This window comes from Podarcis tiliguerta (genome assembly GCF_965153285.1).
Source record: "Podarcis tiliguerta genome assembly, chromosome: 8".
In the NCBI taxonomy this organism is placed as follows: Eukaryota; Metazoa; Chordata; class Lepidosauria; order Squamata; family Lacertidae; genus Podarcis; species Podarcis tiliguerta.
This window is the reverse complement of record NC_139541.1, coordinates 19,780,467-19,789,570: the sequence shown is the minus strand read 5'-3', so window position 1 is coordinate 19,789,570 and position 9,104 is coordinate 19,780,467.

The window sequence follows — 9,104 nt, the reverse complement described above, 5'->3', positions numbered from 1 at the left end:
GGAGAGGAAGGAAATGAAAAGGGGGGAAAGCATACAAGAGAAAGACCCAAAATTGAATGGTGTTTTGATGCTAATTTAGCTTTTCCCTGGAGTGTGCCCGCTTTCTTGGGGAGAACATAAGAAAAACCTTGCTCCATCAGGTCAAGGCAGGATCTGAGTGCGATGGCAATCCTCCCCAATTGTGACTCCTAGCAGAGGCAGTTTTAGGGGACCGTGACCCATTTGGTCGCCCTGGGCGCAGAGCCTTGGAGGCTCCGCAAGGGGATGCCACAACTTTTATTTAGAATGGGGTGCGAGAGGTGGAGGTGCCAACTTTTGGCATCGCTACAATTCAAGACCGTGAGGTCCACCACTGCTCCCAGCAACTGATGTTCAGAGTCATACGTATGGTGGAGGTAGAATGAAGGCATCATGGCTAGAAGCCATTAACAGCTTTATCCTCCATTAGTTTTGTCTAATCTCATTTTTAAAGCCATAGAAGTTGGTGGCTGCCATGACCTCTTCTGGGAAGCTAATTTCATAGTGTTGACAATGCACTATGTTGAAGAAAGGAGATTCTGACTAAACTTCAGGAAGAACTTTCTGACAGTGAGAGCTGTTTGACAGTGGAACGGAACTCCCTCGGGAGATGGCCTACTCTCCTTCACTGGACGTTTTTAAAAGCAGAAGCTGGCTGGCCGTCTGTCATATATGATGTAGTTGAGATTCTTGCTTTGCAGGGGATTGGACTAGATGGCCCTTAGGGTCCCTCCCAGTTCTGCGATTCTGTCTAACATTCAGCTTCATCCAATGTCCATGGGTTCTAATATTATGAGAGAGGGCCAAAAACTTCCACTTCTCCAACACCAGGCACGTTCTGAAACCCAACACTCAGCCATGAAGCTCACTGGTTGACCTTGTGCCAGTCACTGTCCTTCAGCCTAACCTACCTCACAGGGTTGTTGTGAGGGGGGGAGCAACGTTTGTCTCCTCCAACTTAAAGGTAAAGGGACCCCTGACCGTTGCATCCAGTCGTGGCTGACTCTGGGGTTGTGGCGCTCATCTCGCTTTATTGGCCGAGGGAGCTGGCGTACAGCTTCCGGGTCATGGGGCCAGCATGACTAAGCCGCTTCTGGTGAACCAGAGCAGCACACGGAAACACCGTTTACCTTCCCGCCAGAGTGGTACCTATTTATCTACTTGTACTTTGACATGCTTTCGAACTTCTAGGTAGCTCATGCGGCAACCGTAGGAGAATTGCTCCATCCCTTTCATTGTATTGGTTTCCCTTCTCTGAACCTTTTCCCAGGTCTATAATATCTTTTTTTGAGGTGAGAATGAAAAGCAGTGTCCCACAAAATTTACTAGCCTGACCCAAAAAAGGTGACTAGCCTGCCAAGAGGCACGTCGCCATTCTGACCTCAGAGGAAGTGCCAAGCACTTGGATGGGGAATCCTCAGGTCCCCTTCCCAGGCCACACTCATCATTGGCCCTACTTCACATCCTGAGTCTTTTTGTATGGCTAGAGCAATCCTTGAACTCTGGCCATGCTTCTTGCTTGCCCTGGATGGACAAGGCAGAGCCTCAATGGAGCATAAAGAGCTGTGCGTGAAACTAGGAGGTTGCTCAGAAGGGAATGCAGCCCTCAGGATTAAAAAATGTTCCCCGCCCTGTCCCTAACATTCTGCTCTGACTGTTATCACATCATTATCACATTATCATTATTGTGTGTTTTTTTTTATTTTGTATTCTGAGCCAGCCTCAATGCTGTGAATCAGTTGATTGGGCTGCCGAGGGGGAGTGTGTTAAACAAACCAAGGCTAAGGTGGTGAAATCCAGCTGATAGGTCTTGGTGACTACGTGTATTTATGGCCCACTTAGGAGAATTGCTGTCTATAAAACAGGACGCTCCCTGGCTTGATCCCGGTGTCAACAGTACTAAAGGCCACAATCTTGTGTGCCAGTCACCTCCTTCCGGTAGTCAGGAACACCTCGGGAGAGAGAGGCGCACAGAGCACAGCCAGTCTCTGTAAACGGCAAGCAACTGGGCTGTAATTCAAGGAGCCGGCAAACAGGGAGGTGTCAGATGGTTTAAGGCACTGGCTTAATGGTGCCGTTTGTGCCCCACCTTGTCAACATAACCTCTTAACAGGTGTGGGGCAAAATTCCCAGCTCCTGAAAGACACCAGACAGGGCTTATCTAGCTAATGGGGGAACTCTGCAGCAACGTCCGATTAAAATCTACCTTTTTTTTTTTGCTCATATGAAATCTCCTGAAAAGCCTGCCTCTTCCCAAGTGCAAGTCATTGAGAATTAGCATGACAGTCAGGTAATCTTATAGTATGCCTAAGCCAATCCCATAAAGATTCCACTGGGGTGTACGTCATCCAGATGGGCTTTATTATATCTGTCCTCCCCACCCCTTCGAATTGACAGTGCCTTTAGAACTAGATTATTCACATTAACTATGACAGCCCTTGATTTTTATTTTATTTTTACTGGGGTGGGGGGGTGTTGGTACGCCTTCCTATCACCTTCAGCAAGTTTTATCTCTTTGCTGCAGATGTTCTCAGATGAATTTTGCTTAATATTCGGGGAAGTGGGGGTGGGGAGCAGATGGTTCGCTGGAGTTAGAAAGAAGCATATGTACCACTGAGGTGGTGGTATCTGGGTTTAAGCAAAAAATAAATAAATAAAAATTAAAGAGTGGTGGTGGTGGGATTTAAATGAACAAGTACATTCGAAACAAAGAGGAAAATCTTCAAGCACAAATCATAGAACTGCAGAGTTGGAAGGGGCCACGAGGCTCTTCTAGTCCAACCCCTTGCAATGCAGGAATCTTTTGCCCAATGTGGGACTCGAACTCACAACCTTGAGGTTAAGATGTGTGTGTGTTTGATTGAATCCAACCAAGGCCTACTCACAGCAGACCCACTGAAATTAATGGACCTCATTTTGATTTGTCTATTCACTTCAGTAGGTTTACTCTGAGTAGACCAATGCTGGACACAATCCTTTGATTTTTTTTCCTGAGCTTTGGCTGCGGCAGAGTCATGAACCAGTTTGTTTCTCCAATGGACTTATATTGCAAGTGTGGGTTTCCCTTCCATCTGTCTTCACAAGAGCAACCCTGGCCCAAGCTCATCCAATCAGCTGGGAAACAGGGCACCTAAAAAGTATGAAGGCCTAAGGAAAATGGCCTAATGGTTAATCCAGCCCTGTGTTTCTGCTCAGTTTGTACACTGATTTCCCAGTTACTTCTGTAAATATTTCTAACGTATTGGGGATGGTTGCCCACATAATCAGGTGACGTTTTCAAAAATGGAGTCATGCTATTTTACATCCTAACACAACTCCGCACTGCTCCATGTTTAAAGACTTAGGGGTGAAAGGGGTCTCTGGGGTCATCTGGTCCAATCTCTTGCTCAGCGCAGACCTAGCTCAACTGTGTATTGAAAAAAACATATCAGTCTTCTATTCAGAAACGATCCAATATTAGTCCTACTCAGGGAATGCCCATTGAAATGAATGGGCATGACCAACTTGGGTCCACTAATTTGAATGGATCTGCTTTGCATATAACTTTGCTAGCTATAACTCCTTATGCTCTGTGCAGGATAACTGGGGAATGTGTAATTTGCCCGTTGGGAACTGAAAATCGTGCATACCCACAGCCGGGTTAATTTTTACAAGTCATATGCCGCACATCTGTGCCCCTTTAATATCCTGCCCCTGAGTCAAATCCAAAAGAGAGCAGTCTCCTACCTTTCCAAAAGGGTGCTGAGCCACTCAGCTGCAAAAAATGATAAGCACCCAAGTTATTTGTACATGTATTTCAAATATTTCCACATGGCCTTTACACTAGAACATTGTCGGAGCTACTTGTGACCAAATTTTAGACCTAGGTTTAAAATATCAGATTAAGACGAAACCAACCAAGAATGTGCAGGGAAAAGACAGGTGAGAACGTAAGACTAGCCAAAGGCCCTTCTAATCCAGCATCCCTTTCTCACTGGCCAGCCATGGAAAGCTCTCCAGCATCACCTGAGTGCAACATCAGTCTGCCCACCTGCAATTCCTAGCAACTGGCTTTTAGAGCTTCCTTCCTCTATCAATGGAGGGCAAATGCAGCCATCATGGTTAGTAAGCAATGATAATAGCCTTATCCTCCATGAATTTGTGCTATGCTTTTTTAAAGACATCCAACTTGGTGGCCATGTACTACAAACCTGTTTATACTCGGGAGTCTTTTTTTGGCTTGGGCATTGCTACTGAAAAGGGAAATGTTCCATATTCACAGATTTGACAAAAGCAGCAGCCTTTCCTTCCAGCAATTCATGGTAGCTTGAAATGTAATAAACAAAAGCTGTCTTGTGCTCAGGAGAAACCGGCAACTTTCCTTCAAGAATCTGGGGGGTGGGGTGGTGCAGAAAAATGCACTGAAATTGACATGCAATCCTTAACATATGAGTGAATAATTGACAGGAAGTCAGGCAGTTGTTAACCAATTAAAGAATCTTAATTGATTGACAGGCCTAATATTTTCCCTTGTCGATGATGCAGAAGAGTGGAGCCTTTTCTGCTATTTTCACAACCACTGCTTTCATGAGTTAGGGTGTGAGAGTGGAGAAATGACATTTATCCTCTTTGGAGCCCTAGAACCAGGCATGCAGTGGGGGGGGGGGACCTGTCCCCTTTCAAAATACACTGATGAACACAAACTCCCCTCACCCCCAGTCAGCATGGCCAATAGCAACGATGGGTGTTGTAGTCCAACATCTGGAGGCCCACAGACTCCTACCTCTGCGCTGGAGGGTGTGATGTATCTGGTGGACATAGGAACCCATTGGAAAACCTTTTGGAGCCTCAATCCTGGGCTGGAACATTTTGTGCCAGTAGTGGAAGGCTGGTTTTGCCTCCATTGCCCAAACTGTAGATGTGCTAGCTTGGACGGATGGAGGTTGTGATTCAGGGTGTCAGTGGAAGGTGCCAGCTTTGGGGATGCTGACCTTTTTTGGTCCAGTGGGAACACTGGGGATTTTGAGGGGTGCATGGGCACCCATCGCAAAATGGTGAATGTTGTGGGCTGTGCACCATGCCACAGAATGGCTGTCACATATCAAGGAACTTAAAAAGAGAAGGGGGTGCAAAATGGCACAAGTATGCCCCCCTCGCGCCCCACAATCAATAGAAAAAATGTTTGATCATCTATCTGCTACCATGCTCGCCCATAGAGAGAAGAGTTTTGGACCCCTCTTCTGTTCAGAATGGAAGGGAGTTGGGTGTCCATTTCTGGTACCCAACAAAATGCATGTCTATTTAAGGGGTTGGAGAGGCCAAGCCAGTGCAAACAGCAACTGAGCAGGAAGAGCAAGCAGTTATCTTGTGAATTGGGGTTGGGTGGGATATTTACAAAGTCCCTTAGTGGGCATCATAGGAGGTAATGGTAGGTGCACTGGCAGCTTTGGGTGCTGGGTTTGCAGCTCTATGGCGTACAGTGGTACCTCTGGTTAAGAACTTAATTCATTCCGGAGCTCCATTCTTAACCTGAGGTACCACTTTAGCTAATGGGGCCTCCCGCTGCCACCGCGTGATTTCTGTTCTCATCCTGGGGCAAAGTTCTTAACCCAAACTACTATTTATGGTTTAGCGGAGTGTGTAACCTGAAGTGTCTATAACCCGAGATGTTTATAACCCAAGGTACCACTGTATATAGAATTAATGTGGATATAGCATTCCCAGCATCTTAAACAGGCTTACAATATTGTGAGGTGGCAATTGTATTGTGCACACTGTCTCCCTGTCTCTTTCCCTCTTTCACAAGAATCGCTTTGATGCTTCACCACTATTCATGGTAGCCACAGTCACTGCTAAAGAAGTTCTATCTTAACTACAGAAGCAGGATCGCATTTTTAACTTACATTTTGTCCTGAGATGTTTTCTTTCTTTTAGGTTGCACTTTTTTTTAGTGACCATTTTGTCACCTTGTGGACTTTCATGGACAGGTGGGATATAATCATGATTATAGTCCTTTATTTCCTCCATAAGAATAAATGAAACCTATTCATTTCTGTGGGCAATGGTGAACCCAACATAACAAATTTTCAGGGGTGTCCCCATTAGCTAAAGTGGTACCTCAGGTTAAGAATGGACCTCCGGAATGAATTAAGTTCTTAACCAGAGGTACCACTGTACACCATAGAGCTGCAAACCCAGCACCCCTGGATTTGCTGTGTTGGCCACATCACTTTTCCCCCTGGTTTTGTTATAAGGAGCATATTCCGAGCTGCCTTCTACCAGATCGGATAACTGGTCTCCATGATGCAATTCTGTCCAAATCTGCTCAGAAGTTAGTCCCATTAAGTTCAATAGGGCTTACTCCCAGATCCGTGTATGTACTAGAGGTTTGCTTACCTCATTCGGGACTGTTTACTAGCTGGCCTGGCAGCACCTTCAGAGTTTCAGGCAGGTCTGCTTTTGAGCCCTGCTGAGTTCTTTTACCCGGGGATGCCAAGTACTGAACTTCAGGCAAAACCTGGGCTCTATGGTCCCCCCCCCCCCTGCTGGATTTCATAGATCTATACTTCTATCTACAAGAAAGATCTAGGCAGGTTCTAAAAATCCATTTCACAGATCTGTGGGTCAAAGCATTGCATCTCGGCTAACTTAAAATGGCGAGAGCTAAGCTTGGCTTCCACTTGGCTTCCACTTCTTGCTCCTGAGAAGTATCTGGGGCTCCTGTGGGGAGGACAGTGAAAGGTGGTGTAACTGGATTGGCCTGGTAAAGCCCCTCGAGACCCTCAGCTTGTGCCTGACTTTGCCAGCTGCTGGTGCTGAGCCTGTTCACTGTACAGCACGAGACTGTGGTGGAATCTTTGACTTTTAAGATCCTGAAAGGGAGACTGATGGGTATGTTTAGACAGTATAATCAGAAGCCCATCATTGGGCTATAAGCAGCCAGGGTTTGTTGAGAGAGGCAGCAGCTGAAGTTGGGGACTTCCAGTGCGGCCCTTCAGCTTTGTTTCTGCCCAATTAATAAGGGAGATACTACTGTATGCTCTTGTTCATTGATTTTTATTCTTATTTAATGATGATTTTGCTGCGTTTTTGTCCGCTAACTGCTAGTAACAATGTGATTGGTGGGACCACTTTTGAATGGAGGCTAAGCTCAGCTCCCACCCATGAAGACTTCCAACTATTTTAAGCCAACCAAAACGTAATGCTCCAGCCCATAGATCTATGAAATTTGTTGCTTTCATAGATCTATATTCTAGGCATGACTCTAGATCCAGGCGGTAGGACATTGTTCAGGAGTCTTTGGTGAAGAAATTAGGTGTGCTATAGTAGCATTTTGGACTGATGCTACAGAGCCCAGAAAGAGGTATGGAAGAGAACTAGAGAGAAATGGCTCTACCCAGGAAGATCAGGAATAGTCCAGCATGAATATTCTCATACTGTACCCCAGGGATGGGGAAGCTGTGGCCCTCCAGATGTTGTGGGACTCCAGCTCCCATCATCCCCAGCAAGCATGGCAGCAGCTTCCTCAGCCATGTTTTGCTCTTTGGAAAGGGTGGCAGGCTGCAAACAGCGGCTTCATGAGTTTGCTGTGAATGTTTACTCAGAAGTACAGTACGTCCCATTGGAGCTGCGGGTGTGTACTTGCGGCCAAGTAAGCATGCATTGGTGTGCAGCATGGGTTACTGCTTTTACTCTCTTAAATAAAAGCAGGCACCTTCATGAAAGGATCATTCTGGTGCTAAGGATGAGAAACCTTTCTTCACCACTGGTAAGGGCCATGGCTTGGTGGTAGAGCATCTGGTTTGCATACAGAAGATCCCAGGCAGATATGGAAAAGACTCCCTGCCTGAAACCCTGGTGAGCTGCTTCCAGTCAGTGTGGACAATACTGAGCTTAGATGAACCTATGTAGATGGACTCAGTAAACGGCAGCTTCGTATGTTCTTCCTGTCTTGCAAGCAAGAAATTTAGATCTTGATGGCAGCTGGGTTGCTTCCAAGTTTCTAATTTCACCTTCATCTCAGCATAGAAAAGAAGGGGGGAGAGTAAGAAAAGAAACAGGCTGAACTCAGTAAGCATCTGCCATTTAACATCAAGTTTCCACTTTGCTTTCGAAAGATATAACTTGATGGGTAGGGGGAAGCAAAAGAGAGACAGCATTCGTGGCATTGTACATGAGCGTGATTGTCAGCTGAATAAAAACTCCAAAGTAGTAAACAATTGCTGGATAGACTTGCCAGAGGAAGGGTTTGGACCTTGGTCATGAAAGTTGAAGCATGCACTAATGTGGTTGTGTTGAGCAAGGTGCTGGAATCTGGGAGGGTAAGAATCAGTTCCAGTGAAAGGCTGGTTACCCTTTCTGCAGAATACACTCCACGCAAAAAGCAGCAGGCCATCCAGGCAGACTACATCTGTTTTTAAAAAATGTGTTAGCTATTGTGTATTGTGCAAAGTGGCTTCACTTGCATGGCTTGCTTAAATTATTTTATCGTAGTTGCTAAGGTTGGGCTCCACAATGGAGGAAAAGAGAGATTTTCATCTGTTGCTGTCCTACAATGTATAAAAGCAGCTGATGGCTAGTTTAGGTCCAGCCTGCCCCAGCCCCCCTGTAATATTTATAGAAGAGATCTAGTGGTAGATCACACACTTTGTATGCAGAAGGTTTTGGGGTTAATCCCCAGCATCTCTAGGTTGGGCTGAGAATGACCCCATCTATCATAGGAGTGTACAGGTGGAAGGGACCGTGAGGATAATGTAGTCCAACTCCCTGCAATGCAGGAAACTTTTGCCCATCATGGGGATTGAACCCACGACCCTCATGGTCTACCAATAGCTATCAAAATCTGAAAGAACCATTACCAGTTAATCAGTGTAGACAGTCCTGAGCTAGATGGACTCAAGGGTCTGACTCTGTAGAAGCAGCTTTTTGAGAGGTCTGTAACTCAAGGCAGAGCATGCGCTAAGAGATATTGGGACTGAAGTGATAGAGAACCCGAGGCAAAGAAAGTTGACTAATGTTCAGCTGCAGCCTTAATGGTTTAATTTTTTTTCTGTAGAGAAACCTGTATTTTCCATGGTACTGATGGGTCATTAATTTTTTAATCTTCT